The sequence below is a fragment of the Mus caroli genome, chromosome 2 (genome assembly GCF_900094665.2).
Source record: "Mus caroli chromosome 2, CAROLI_EIJ_v1.1, whole genome shotgun sequence".
Lineage (NCBI taxonomy): Eukaryota > Metazoa > Chordata > Mammalia > Rodentia > Muridae > Mus > Mus caroli.
The window spans coordinates 130,839,995-130,855,748 of NC_034571.1; positions in this window are offsets into that span (position 1 = coordinate 130,839,995).

Consider the following 15,754-nt stretch of genomic DNA (forward strand, 5'->3'; position numbering starts at 1 on the left):
TGGGAATGATCCAGAGCCATCATTGGGACCCAAGATTAACATGGCACTTAAATTACACCCTCTGGGTTGACTCGATTGCCTTGGAAGACTTTGGACCAAAACTTGAGAGAAAACTGCAAAGTAAACTAAATAGTATAAAATGTAGGGGCCCATAGAAGCCAGTGGGTTATGAGGATCTGCCGAGTCTTTGAGAAGCTTCAGTGGAAGCTAATCACGCCTTTGCATTTCCAGGGATGACGTTCCTATGGCCTTCGCAGCAGTATCTTCCTCTTACTGACCAATTGTTTTTCTTGTTTTAAACGCTTCCCTCTACCTTTCATAATATATATTCCAATAAAACCACTTCTGGAGAATTTTCTTTCAAAACAGAGGTTATGCATCTATTTCCATAACCAACAGTGGTGGGTGGAAAGTTTCCCAGTTGAAAATTGGCCAGCATTGGGTAAGATGAAACTGTAAAAATGGATTGAGACTGCCACTCTGAGGATGCCATGATGCTGAGTGCGTGCTGCTGGCTGCTGCCTGGGGCATCTGAGGATCCTGGGCCCTGTTTCCTTCACATCAACCTCTTCCCTCGGTTGCCTCTTTTGAGCCTTTCTAGTGGGCTAGTAATGATTTCCATTATGCAGGCTCTGTCCTTGTGATTACTGTCTAGTTGTCTATTAACTGGATGTCCAGTGGAAAGGATTTTTGCTCAAAGACTGTTTTAATGCTCTTAAGTCTAAAAAGCCCCAAATGTGGAGCTAAGTTGAACAGATCTGCCATATCTGCTTTTTGGGTCCCTCTGTAGGACTCTTTTTTGTTTGTTTGTTTGTTTGTTTTTCAAGACAGGGTTTCTCTGTATAGCCCTGGCTGTCTTGGAACTCACTTTGTAGATCCGCCTGTCTCTGCCTCCCAAGTGCTGGGATTAAAGGCGTGTGCCACCACCGCCCGGCCCTCTGAAGGGCTCTTTACACATCTCTCTGAGCTGCTAGTAATGAGCAGAGTGGTTTGTTAAAGGTTTCTGGGAGTCTTCCTTCATTAAGGCCATAGTAGTATAAAAAATGACTTAAGTTAGGACGTTCTTTGGTTTTTATTACTTTGAGGAAAGTTTTATATTTAAGAGACTTTCTTTTATGTCAACTACTTCATCTGTCATTTTAGAAGAACTTTTGACAAAAAAGCTAAATAAAAACAAGTCATCTGAGTGACCTTGTTAATTTTAACATGAAGGCTTGTGTGAAACCAGAATAATCTGAGATATTTTGATATATGCCAGTCTTTACAAGAGATATCCAATTTGCATTTGCCTTCCTCTCAGAAGAATGGTAATGACTATTTAAGGGTATGTGAATACCCTTCAAAGAGAGTACCACCTTCTGTTATCCTGCAGAATGCCTGAGAATGTTCTTTTGAGACATTCTATGCATCTAATGGAATTCTAATTTTTGTGCTTCCCAAACTGTAAACCTTAAAAAGTATTTCGGCATCTTTTATTACAGTGTTGAAAGTGCACGAATCCTTAACTAATTCAAAATTGAAAGTTGTCATCAATCTTTACTCTTAAAGAAAAATTCCACGTCTAAGAATATTTATAGACAGTAGTGGACTGGAGATCAATGTCTTTCTGGCTCCAACAAGACACAGAAGGTTTAATGAGTCATTCAGAGGATTAACCCACTGCTCATTCAGTCATTGATCTTTTATTGGTCCTTTGCTTAATCACAAGCAGTCAGAGGTTCAGGCAGGCAGGCCAGGAAGATGAGTGCTACATTGTTTAGGGAAGTTGTGGTTGAAATGAAGGATGCTCTAATGTTGGATATAGAAGAATCATGGGTGACTGAACCCAGTTCCTCAGAAGTTCTGATGTCAGTCCAAAATGGTGTCCAAGTGACTATATCCAACAGGCTTCCTCCCAATGCTACTGCTGCTGTCTGCAGATAGCACCAAGTATCACTGACCCAGAAAGGGCTATGTGAGTACAAAGCAGCAGAGCTGAGAGGAAGGCTGGAACTCCTAGCAAATCATTTACATGGATTAGCATTACCTTCTGCCTGGAAGAGAAAATGATTGCTAGCATAAATAGTCAATTGTAGTGTGGACTATAACAGAAGAAATCCCAAAACAAAAATACTGAGACATCCCAGTGTGCCAGCAGTAAAGGGTCCATGTAGAATAAAGCCACAGCCTGTGTGCTGGGGTTGGAATAGGGCACTGACCTAGCAGGAGCAGGAAGCAAGCATTCTATGGGTCAGACTCATTTATCTGGCTTTTTAGTCAAAACCAAAGAGGATTGAGAATAGATAAGGCAAGCTTTTATTTTAGGCACAGATCTCTGGGCAGGAGAGACAGGATCAGGCTGGAGGCCAGGAGAATGTTGGGTTGAAAGAATAATGTAAGTGAAGACTAAAACAGCTAGGAAATGGTTAAAAGGATGACTATTTGAAAGCATAGAGAGATCCCCAGGGTATGGCTGAGTTTTGAAATAACCATTATAAAGCAACTTAATGAAGATGGAGAAACCTTGCCTTACATTTATTCTTAGGGAGTTTTGCATTAACTAAGTAGTTGTCTTATAGAAACCCTTTGAGATTCTCCCCTTACATTCTTTAAAGAAACTGAAATAAAATGTAGAGTTGATATAGCAGCTAGTGGCTCAACCTGAAGCTGGATTGTCATCCACATTTAAACTTTGACTAAATCTGCATGGTACCTGAAGCAAGTTGCTCTGCCTCTAAACCTCATATTTCCAGGAAAATGGCGATAATACCTTCTCCTAGAAGAGGTAGGCGATGACAATATCCCAACACTCCTGTGGCAGTGCTTGTTGAACAGAAGATACACCTATAAGTGCTCAGCAAAACCGGAGATGAAAAGTCACAAAGTAAACCATAAATGTTCCTCATGAGTGCATATGTACTTTCAATTTACACATTCCTTTAGCGAGTTGTCAATGTAGAGAGTTGGACAAAGCCTTGGTGCTGCCGTTTTAAATCCTCCCACTCAGTAGCCACCTAGTTTGTAAAGCTACAATGGGCTGTATTGTTGAGGAATTCTCATACTCTAATTAGCTTTCCAATGCGAACTTTAATTTTATCATGTTAATGAGATACAGAAATGATTTATTGTGGTGTGGATGGTTCTGACACATCAGATGCCTTCTCTGCTAGGATTCTTCAGATGACTGTAAAAGCTGGAGGAGGGTGCTATAAAGGATTCTTAGGCATTTTCCAACACAAGTCTATTTTGAAGGTTTTTATTTTAATTCTTTATTAATTATAATAATCTCTTCTCATAATGCAGTCTTGGAGGGTTTGAGATATGACTCCTGCAAATATTATGTGATTAAAACTAGTTGTAGCATTGCTATTGTTTGTTGTTGGCAGAAAGTTTGACCTTTACCGAGATGGATATGAATGGCATCGGAATTTTAATGGTGAGTTACATTCATTTGAGTAACCACAGGTGTCTCAGCAGTACTGGTGATTCTAACCTGACCCCACAGTTGTTGGCAATAATATCTACCTTGCCTGGGAGTGCCTCCATTCCTTCTAAGGCTACACTCCAGCCAGCCAGAGCCAGACCTCTTTTCCACGGGTACTGACATCTGGAAATGAGCCCCCTCCCTCCCCATTTTTGTTCCTTCAGATTAGATTCTCTGCTCTTTTCTAGAAGAATCCTTGAAGGAATTCATTCTCCAGAGATTTGTATTTAGAAGGTGGACGGAGGGCATCTGATTTGTGTGGTACTGAGAGGAGTGGTCAGGATCCCAGAGCAGCTGACAAGCAGAGAGCCCCTGAAGTGGGCTGCTTGGGCTGAGGAAGCTCGGCTTTGTCTCTCATCCTCCTGGGGGATCATTCTCATGGCACCAGAAAATGACCCACAACAGGAAGGACCATTTCTCATCTCTCAAGACTTACATTGGAAATCATCATTTCTACAGCATTCTGTTGGTCAAAGCTGGTCACAAGGCCACTCAGCTACATGTGGGGAGTTAAGTGCCCTACCCCTTACTGAGGAATGCTTCAGAGATACAAGAACAGGGCCAAGGATTCAGAATAGGGTGACTGATTGGGCCATGAGCACAGTCACCAGGATGTAGCATTTGACCTAGGTCTTTTGTTTGTTTGTTTTCCTTTTGGAGACAGGGTTTCTCTGTGTAGCTTTGACTATCCTAGAACTACCTCTGAAGATCAGGCTGATCATAACTCAGAATCACCTGCCCCTGTCTCCCTATTACTGGGGATTAAAGGCATGCACCACCACCGCCTGGTTTGACATAGGCCTACGAATAGATTTTATGGTCTTTCTTATTCTAGAACTAGATTCACATAGAGTTACCTACAGAGCCATTATTTGTACTAAAATCACTAATGGTGAAGAATTGATAGGGGAAAGGTAAAGTCTCCACCACTCCCATGACTTCAGTTCCCCCAAACCGGTGTGGCAGCTTTTTCTCTCCACAGGGCTCTGCTAAGCCATCCTTCTCAGTTCTTGCCCTCCAGGCGAAGTTTTCCATCACTCTCAGATTCCTGAAGCCCATGAACACCTCAGACGTATTTTTTTTTCTAGTCACAGCTTGACTTTCAACTGTAATCCTGTGGACCCCACTGTTCCGTCTTCCTTAAGAAGCCAAAATAAGAAGATGTGAAAACAAATTGGAGTTTTGTTGTGTTTCTCTGCCCATCTTTAGTGACAGCATTGCTCTCTGAAGACCTGCCATGTTCCTAGGCTTCGTCTGGGTACAGAATAATGAGGACACACTCAGTTCTGACTCAAGCGAGTCAGAAGGAAAGGAGCTGTGCTTTCCTTAACAGCCTACCCAATTGCTGTAAGAAGGAGCTGGGCAAAGGTTGGGCTTGTGGAGGGAGAAGTTAGGGACTCTACTTACCATGAAGCCTTGTATAGCTTAGCTGTCGCTTCTTGTATTCATTTCTTGATTTCCTCAGGACTTCCTGCCTGAGCCACAGTGTCCAACATGGAAAGCTCTGTGGTGGGTACTTAGGGTCATGTTCAACACCAAAATAGAACAATGATGTTAGAGCTTGTTGATATTTAATGAGTATTGTCACTCTTTATTAGAAGCCCAGGGCTGTAGGTATTGGTTTGGTTGAAAATAGCATTTGGGCTGAATGAGAACCCCTTCATAGCCAGTGGCTTCCAAAAGTTATTCACTGGTGATGGAGGAACTGGGGCTACAGCTGAACACCAGGTCAAACCTTCCTACCTGTAGAACGTTAAAGCTCCCATTTCCATTTTAGCTATCTTCTCTGCACAGGAAGAAAATGCCTCCCTATAATGATCATGGCTCAAAACAATCTAGCCAAGCAGAGGAAACGACATCTATTCTAGTAGGATTTATTGTTTGTTTGTTTGTTTGTGTTTAGGCAGGGTCTCACTGTGTATCTCTGGCTGTCCTAGAACTCACTGTGTAGACAAGGCTTTTCTCTGCCTGCAGAGGCTGGGATTAAAGGCATGGCCCACTATACTAAGCTCTAATGGTTATTCTAATATTCCAATATACAAATTAACTAGATGGGCAAGAAAACTAAGTGTTTATTTTATTAAACATTTATGGTAGGTTTCCTCATCACTCTTTAATGTCTTTAGTGTCTCATTTTGAAGGCATGGTGAAAAAGGACAATACAAATGAACTAAGCTCTTCCCCAGAGCTCAAAAGAAATGCCCACCTTCTCAGTTAAACAATGACTAGATGCATATATTCTAATCCATCCATATAAGCAACTTTCTTTGGCTTCTCATGTAACAAAGTTCCAAAAATAAGCAGGGGAGTCTTCAGGATACCAACACCAAGTAAAATGGGGAGGATAGAGATGGCAGGGAAGTAAAAGGGGAAGGAGGGAGAGATTTTAGACAACATGGCACACTTTCCTCCTAAATGGGAAGGCTTTGGAAGGATGAAAGAAAGGTTCAGGTTCCTTGGGGGCAGGCATGGCTCTGGCCTAGAGCCGTACTATGAAGATTACTGAAAGTGGTTCCATTAGGTCTTCTTGCCCTGGCTCCCAAAGCCTGTAAGGATTTGTTTGTGGGTTTGCTCAGCCTTTGGCTTACAGTTGAATGGATGACCTTTTCCAGGCATTTGCTTGGTGGTGTTTTTATCTTCTGGGCTTCCAAGGGAGTCCAAAGTGCAAGCCAAACCCATGACCCGTTCAGGCCCAGGGATGAGGCAAGAAATAAGGCCATTTCTGACAGGTTACAACAGAATCCTGCCCTGAAGACACATTGAGATGGAAAAAGTACGTGAGCTTCGTGAGCTTCCTGATCACCAGGAAGAGCCAGGCCTTGCTCCTGACAGCCTCAAATACACCCTGAGGCCAGCAGACACTTGAAATCTCCTTACTGCTCTTACTAGCTCTGCCCCAGACAGAGTGACATCAGGCAACAACAGGAAGCCAGAGGTACTTTTGTGTCCCCACATCTTCTATTATGACTTTCCTTCTTTTCTCAATGACTTCAGCTCGAGCCAGCTCTAATTCTTTTTTTTTTTTTTTTTTTTTTTTCGAGACAAGGTTTCTCTGTGTAGCCCTGGCTGTCCTGGAACTCACTCTGTAGACCAGGCTGGCCTCGAACTCAGAAATCCGCCTGCCTCTGCCTCCCGAGTGCTGGGATTAAAGGCGTGCGCCACCAACGCCCGGCCAGCTCTAATTCTTGACCTTGGCCAGCTAATGCCATGCCCTGCTTGGCCCTCACCTCAGTCATTAGCAAAAATTTAAGATTAAGGAAACTTCCTTTCGTGAAAAAAGTATTAATACCTCAAAATCAAATGGTCACTTCACAGAAGTAGAAGAACAAGGAAGGGCCAGATTGGTGGAAAAGGCTACAGTGGCCCTGTTGGGACAGTGGTAAGAATTAGGCTGTGGTGCTAATGTGTGTCACCAGATCTATCAAATGGCTTCTTAGAACCTAAATAAAGAAAATGGTCTAGTTGCTCAGTTTTGTCATATATGACTTCTATTACATGAGGGACATTTAGTCTCCCAGTCTCCTGTATCAGCACCCTAGTTAGACAGACATATCACTGTGTACAGCCAGAACCCAGTCCCTCATTGGTCATTATTAGAGTTGTCTCCTCAACATCATGCCTGATTGTAAGCAGCTCTCAAAATCATTGGACTTTTTTTTTTTTTTTTTTTTTTTTGGTCAGGGAAAGCCATTTGACCAATCCCTGCTGACCTATCATTTTGTGCTAACCCTGAAAGTGTGTATAAAATTGATGTCACTGGTCCCCTTTCTTCCCCAAGCACTTTTCTTTCTGGTTCACAATGAAAACATTTGTGCAGTCATCAGGGGACATGAGTAGGCCTGCATGCACTGGGAAACCTCTAACTGAGAGGACTGTTTATTTATCATCTAGAGATGTCCTTCAGGAGATCACATTTCCATCATTCAGGATGATAGAAGCATGAATCTCATTCAGGTACCAAGACAAAAACACAGAAGCAAACACAAGCTAAGAAATGCACCCCCTGCTTGTTTCCACAGCTGAGGAAGTTTTTCCTGAGGCCTGACTTGTTACCACCAAACAAAACAAACGGAAGCAAAGGTTTACAGTCTGAACTTCCTCAAGAGAACATGCACCTCCCTGTAAAGTCTACCATTGTGCATTTGGAAGTTTCCATTATAAAAAAAAATATTTAAAATTGAGGAAGGCATAGGTCCTCAGAGCCAATAAATAAGCTGCACTTCCTGGGCAGAGGTAACTTATTCATTACATTTAATTTGTGGTTTTAAAAGGATGTGCTTAAACAACTTGAACTAAACACACGATTTCAGAGTGAACCTGGCTTGTTGTACTCTTGTGTAGACAAAGGGGCCTTGTGGTCAACTCTTCTGGGGCAATGTGTAGAGATAATCTCTTGTGCACTGTGGAAAAACATTGACCTATCAATAAAATGCTAATTGGCCAATGAGCTGAGGTGGGACTAGTAGGAGAGAGAGGAATTCTGGGACTGAGTCACATGATAGACGTTTCATTCAGACACAGAGGAAGATAGTCACATAAAACTGAGGACCAGGTAACCAGCCACATGTCATGGCTTAGATTATTTTAAAAGGCATAATTGAGTTATGAGCTAGTGGAAATGAGCCAAAGCTATTGACCTAGGTATTTAACCATATAGAAGAAGTCTCAGAGTCATTATTTTGGGGAACTTATGAATAGATAGGAAAGCCCACAGTTACAGCATTGTGTAATGTAGACTAGATTTCCATACTCCTGAATTTTAAAGCTTAACTAATATATCCTAAGTGGATAATATGGATTGATACTTTTGCTCAGCTGCTAAAATGAGGGTTCCCAGTTCATAAAATTCCTAATTAAATAGAGAAGCATTCTAAATTCTTGATCTTTGTTAATCATATTTAGGAGAAGCCTGGAAGTTGAGATCATGACTTCATTAGGGCATTTGCACAGCTCCCCTGGTGGCAACATAATCTAATTTTAGCAAATCTTAATTGCAAGTGCAGCAAGGGTTTATGAGCATCTGAGATGAGTCTCAGATACTCTGGTTTCTGAATGCAATGCTCAGTGTCTTCCACCACAGACTCTGTTTAGCTGTGCCTCACAGTTACAGTGCTCTGGACAGTCATACAAATGCTTGTCTGTACACTCTATGTGTAAGCATGAGTTCTAAGTTAAGCTTACAAACTATCATATGTTGGGCTGAGCAAAATGTGCCTTATAACTCTATTTTGACCATTGTTTGTAATGGCCTAGCGGTCAGGTTCAAGTTTCAAATTCTTGGCCCCGCAGTGCTCTGTACCTAGGAATGTGGTTAAGGGATCCTGAGCCCATGTGCCGAGCTTGTAGCCATTTTGTTTCTGCCTAGAAGAACAGATGTCATTTTACTTATTCATGGTTTCCACTACCCATACATTGAGATTGGTCCACTATAGCCCAAGAACGATCTCTGCCATGTATGTGAGAACATCCTGGTGGTATGACCTGCGCTTAAGAGGAAAGTAACTCTATGCCATTGGGACTCAAAAAACTGAGTCCACATACCACTTGCTGCGGAGGTTTGACACATGGGTTCTAGGTGATCATGCATCCCTGATTAAGAGGCTTAGAGGCACTGTGGGGAAAATGTTGTTCCGTTCTCCTTTGTTACTCTTAAAGGCTAAGTGTTCATCAGGCTTGTTATCAAGCCTTATAGACTTCTTATTTTATACCTAATAATTATAGCCTTTGCTTTTCTCTTTTTCAATAGATATGCATCTTTCTTGCTACCAAGGTATAATGGATAGTTTCATGTATCAATTTGAGTAGCCTAAGGGATACCCAGATACGTGATAAAATTTTATTTCTAGGTACATCTGTGAGAGTATTTCTGGAAGGGATTATTATCATTGAACCAATAGTTCAAATGGTAACATAAAACTAAACAAACAATAACATTAAAAATCTGACCCTCTGTTCACCCTCACTAATATGGATCAGTTAATATACTGAAAGCTCTAAAAAGAATAAAGGGTAAGGGAAGGGCAAAACCTCTCTCCTTGAGTTAAGATGCCCACATTCTTCTGTCCTTGACCGCTCTATCCATGGTCATGTCATCCTTTCTGCCACTATCCTCAGGCATTCATATTGTGTCCATGAGGTACTTATACCAGTGGCCCCATCTTCTAAGCCTTAAGATCTGGACTGAATTATACTAGTGGCTTTATTGGCCTCCAGATTACTTTTTGACTTCTAATATTACATGATTCAATTTCAACAATAAGCCCTCTTGTTCATCTGAAGAACGGTGTCTATGAATGGAAATACAAATATGAGTGGACAAGACAGGCAAAAATCCCTTTATTACAGAACTTACATTCTAGCGAGAGACTATGATGAATGACATGTGTCAGTTTTACATATGATCTCAAATTGTTTGCTGCTCTGTCAGTATGAAGCAGCATCATTTTCTACTCCTTTGAACTTTGCTGGTTCACAGTATCCAACAGACGTAATGGCGATGCTCTGTGACTTTGAAGGCCATATCAAAGGTCTTGATCACTGTCAACCTCAGACACCCCCAGAACTATAAGTGATAATGGGGTAGACAACTACGATGAGGATGAGACAGTTGTTTATGTTGGGCGTGGGGAGCAGTTGCATATTGTATTCAGTTATATACTCCATCCTTTAGGGCAGTAACAAGACATGGACAAGAAGACAGCTTGAAAGAGGGTCCTCGACTTTCAAGATGTTCCTGCCCCAGCCATTCCAGTTACTCACCAGCTGAATGGTCAGATATGAGGAAACAGAGATCATCATATATATTTTACTCTGTCCAATACAAATTCACAGAGTTCTGAACAGACAAGGACATCAGTGTTCCTTGCACTAAGTTTTGAGAAATGCCGAATAATAGCCCCTACATTGATGCTGAGCTCAGCACTTCAGATTCAATTTAGTGCATTCAGATGCCTCTTGCTACTTCATTTGAGTGTCCAAATGGTCATCTCAAAATCAATTTCCAGGGGAATTATTGATTTCTTCTACTCCTGGACCAAACAACAAAACAAACTACTACCATCACCACCAGAATGTACCTGCTTCTGTTTAGGCTCTCAGTAAATGCCATGACTCCCAATCGAGTTGCAAGGCTCTTTTCCCACCACTGACCATATCTAATCTATTAGTAAATCCTACTGTTTCCTTAATAAAAATAGATCTCCAGTCTGTGCATTTCTCCACATCTCCTCTACCTGCATGCAAGCTCTCCTGGCACTGTCTCTTAGCTGGAACAACTCTCCTGACATCCAGAGAATGCTTTTCATTCAGCACCCAAGAAATGTACACCAGGATCCCGAGGTTTGGACAGTACAGCTCAGTGAATGGGTGTACACATAATTGCTCCACACCTCCCCAGTCCTTTAATAGTAACAAATCATAGGCATGGAAAGAGAAAAACTAAAACAGCAAACCTGTGATCACATACAAAATATGTATGACCAGAAAAGAAAATAGAGTAGTATGTACACATGAGCACACACACACAAATGCCCACACACATGCATGAGCACAGAAGTCCACACACACACACACACACACACACTTATTTTAGTGTATGTTTCCCCTAGGCTTGATAATATGCAGCCATTTTGAAGCTAAGATGCTGTAATGACTTATAGAAGACCTTGGTCTGCAGTCATGAGAGCAAAATAAGCAATACATACTAGGTAGCTCAGTGTGTGACCATGGAAATGACATTCTCACCATTCCCTTGTGGATGGAAAGAAGACAGACTGAACCCATCACCCCAGATTCTAGTCGTCACTCCCTTTTTCCTAGTTAAGCATGATCTTAAAAATGTTGAAGTGCCTAAGAGAATGAAATTAGACTGAGTTAGGGACCTGTCAGCAGTGCTACTGTTCGGGAGTCACCCATGGTTCTGGAAAGAGTCCAGGAGCCTTCTTTACTTGCCACTTGAACTGGAAGGAGCTCTTTCTTTGATCTGCCAGCTCCTTCTCTATTTGAGGTGATGTCACAGCCTTACATGACTCTGCATGTCTTGGAACCTTGTCTAGAGGTGGCAAGGAAATAAAGAAAGGATAGATGTTTAATAAAAACAACAGAAATGTGGGCACAGAAAAGCTGGGATCAAGTGGCCAGAACACTCTGATAGAGAAGCCATGGCGACCCAGAAGCTCAGGTTGTTATATATGCTGAGTTGACCAGCGAGCTGGGGTTGTTGCAAACATCAGAAGAAGGAGACAGGGCTGATGGGATATAGCTGAATCAGGTAGGAAGGTTTTTATAATCTCAATGGGAGCAGTCTTTGTAGGGGAAGCAGCTCTAGGGGGGTAGCATTTCGGGCAGACATTTTCCAGTATGAAGGCATGAGGGAACGACAGTAGACATTTTCAGCACACACTAGCAACATTTGCACTCAGGCTGGAGGCTGAAGGCTGGAGGCTGGAGGAAGGTTTTGACATGGCCAGCTCTTGTTAAAACCACACACCCACTCAGGACTTCACACACTGAAAGATTCCTATTCTTCCCATAGGTTAAATAAATGCTTTTTTTTTTTTCCTATTAGAGTCTTCCTAGGAAAGTACTTCAACAACAAAAACAACAACAACACACATGCACATGTGTGAAGAAACACTCCTTTCATTCATATCAGAGCTTGAGGGAGGACTTGGGCACTGACAGAATGACCCCTTTGGCCACTTGAGGATTTGGGGCAGAGCACAAGTTCAGATACCAATGAAACAATATCATTAGAAAGAAGAGCCCATGGAGGGGCTATCCAATAATAGCCATGTGGGCCAGGGAGGCATGAGAGGCAACTGTTGCTGAGGGAGACGTTACAAAGAGCTTAACAGGAGACACCAGCCTCTGACAAATGAAGTGAGTCTAGAAATTGCAAGAAAGGAAAGATCTGAATCCTGTCATATGTGTGTGGTAGCCACTGAATCTGTAGCATCCAGAACAAGGTATCAAAGTAGCAGTCCCTGCCAAATAAAACGTGCAAGTTCTGGGGCATTTATTTCAGGCAATATTGGAGACTCATATAGAAGAAAACACAAAGTTTTCAGGTTTGATGTGTAGGCCTAAATGTAGAAGATATTCCAGCAATCCCCTCCCTCTACATGGTGTGCAGGGGATGATTCTTGTGTCATGGGACTCAAACTGCTATGTGATTTCCTGCACACTGAATGTTCTGCATTACTAGGCTGTCATAGATGATGCTGCATTAGCAACTGTAAGAAGAGATACCATAATATGTGATTGGTATTTTGGCGGCATTCACACTTCTGGAAAGCCAACAGCCATCCTCACAAAAGGACTAAGGTAATTTTCCTGTGAAAAGATGCAAATAGTTTGGAACTGAAACCTCTTCCAACAGCCAGAAAGCGTGTGAGGTTGTTGGCCAGGCAAGGCTTTCAGGAGTTGGGAGAGAAGACAGATTCTCAAAGACACAGTGTAAAATTTTGAACTGCTAATATTTTGACAAATAGTCCTTAAGTTGCTTATTGCTGCTTAGTTAGAACTAAAGCAAACCAGCAGCTTGGGGCCTTAAACTAGCCTCAAAGATGATGGGTAAACCACATCCAGGCCATCAAACTCGCCGTGCCATCCTAACTCACAGCTACGTAAAACTGAAAGATAAATTCATAAGGAGAAGTGTATTGCAGACATTCATCTTGAGTTTGTGGCCACAAACTCTTAACCGATTGAAATGGTTAGACCAGTGTTAATACTTTTGACCATTTCTTCCGTGATTGGTCAAAGGGCTGAAGCAGTTTTCCTGTCTATTGCTCATGCCATCCAGGGCAGTGTGCCATCTTTATGTCCACCTCAGAAAAGGTTCTGGGGATGAATGGATGAAGACTGGTTACAACTAGCTTTAATTTCTTTTCCTGGTCTAACCTGCCTGGCTCTTTGATATTCTGCTCTCTTACTGCTCTCCCCTTTCCTTAAAGCTTGCTTAACCTTTCTTCAAGTCTGATTCTTTATCTGAAAAGGTGTTCTAGGGGAAGTAACTATAACCTTAGGGCACCTCACCTAGGGTCCAAGGTGACTTTTTTTTGCTATCAGTTAACAGCAGCTGTTACCAGCTTCTTGAGTGAGTCATCATAGAAGCAAAGCCTTTCTACCCTAGTCAGAACTTCAGCTCACACCTAGCCTATATCTTAGTGTGAGACCCAAGAAGAACTTCTCTGCTAAGCCTGACCCAGATTTGTGACCCAAATAAAGTGTATGGAGGTAAAAAAACATGTAATTTTTAAGCCCTTGCAACAGTAAGACAACCAGTTGGGGATAACCAATACAGACTTTGTAACCCAAATAAACTCAGACAGGATGTAACTTCTCCCAGATTCTATGAATTCCATATTTTTTTATTGGTTTAAATTCCAGTAAGCTGAGATGACTGAGTTCTGCTTCAGGAGGCTATAAAAGGCTATGTTCATAAATATGGCAAGAGGAGTCTAAGACAGGAGGAGGAAACTGTACACACTTTTCAAGCCTCTACTTGTGTCAAATGTATTACTGTCTGATTGTTTAAAATAAAAGACCAAATATAGTCACCTGGTAAGGTAAAGTTACAGAGGAGCATGATGCAGGCAATTGAGACACTAGGGTTATTGATACTGTTTAATTTCTATAGATGTTTAATCCAATTTAATTTATTCTACTATTTATTATATTTAAAGTTTATTTTAATGTGTATTTATGCTTTGTCTTCATGTATGTCTCTGTACCCCAGAAAGAGGGCATTGGGCATAGATTTGCAGATAGGTGTGAGCTATCATGTGGGTTCTGGGAATTAAACCCAGGTCCTCTGGAAACATAGCCAGTGTTCTTAACTGCAGAACCATATCTCCATCATTAATTTTCTTTCATTTTCAATCAACAAATCCATACATATAATGTTTAAAGTCCTTAACAGTCCATCCCACCAATATTCATATCAAAATCACTTGGAGTTGTTTTCTTGCTACATTCTCCATAAGTTTTGATGTGCTACCTGCTAATAAAATCTGACTACTTACTACTTACAAATATGATTTTTTAAAAAAAATTCCATTACACCGTTGTCTTAGAACTGTAATCTACTTTTCTAACACACACAAGTTCCTTCCTGCTTGCTTCTAAGAGCAGCACTGAGAAACAAAGATGAAAACCACCTGCTACCAGAAACCCATAATTACTTTTCCCTGTACTAGAAGGTGCCTCTGTCCCCTCAGTTCCTGGTCAATGTCTGCCCTTTGAAATGGAGCCTCCAAACTCATACTGAGTGGTATTTAGACAACATTTTCTACCTGCCAGGATACAATGAATCTAATGTATATTCCTGCTTTCATATTTTTATTTAATGTTTTAAACTTATTTTAATCTATTTCCAGTGTATTAAAAGAAAAAAATAGTACATAAACACTAGGAAACAGACTGAAGCAACACTTGACAGTGTTTTGAAGTAAAGTTGTCTAGAGATTTCCTTGCATTGCTTGACATTACAGGAGGTTGATCTGTTATAGAACCTTCCAGAAAAAGTACCATGGGTGTTGGTGGTCTTGTATGTTGTTGGATACACATAGGAAGTATGGCATCTTTCTTCTCGGAAGGCTTTGTGAGCTCCAAAGGCGTGAGGTTTGGCCTGTTTTCACATGGAGTGTGAGAACCTGTCAGTACTTTTAAGAAATGGTACCAGGAGATGTAGATAAGTATTTTCAGTAACTTGAGCCTTCAGAGCCAGTGATTGTCAGTTTTGTTGAAGCAAGCATTTCCTCTGAGGTTCTAGGGATGCCGTGTTTTGAGTTAGAGGCCCTCAGTCCAGTGGAGCTCTTCAGACACACCCATCTCCTTCCATCTTCATACACCTGGGAAGTCTGGCGAAACCATGATGGAAGAGGACAAACAATATCCACCCAAAGACTGCATAATCTACTCTCCCCATATTTCTCCTACACCCTGCTGAGTGTTCCCCGCTGTTCATTAAGGCCTTTATTTCTCCTTTGGCATTACACCTCCAGGTAGATGACATCATATGGATTGGGTCCACTGTCTTATTCGTTGCAGAAGAATCTAGGATTTAACATGTAGTCAAGACTGTCTTAAGAAAATCTATGAATCAGTTAACTGTTGTTGCCAGGTAACAAACTACCACAGTATTCAGATGTTTCAAATCAGTAGTTCTCAAATTTTCTGATGCTGTGGCACTTTAACACAATTTCTCATGCTCTGATGACTCCCAAACATAAAATGACTTCATTACTACTTCACAACTGTAATTTTGCTACTGTTGTGAACTGTAAT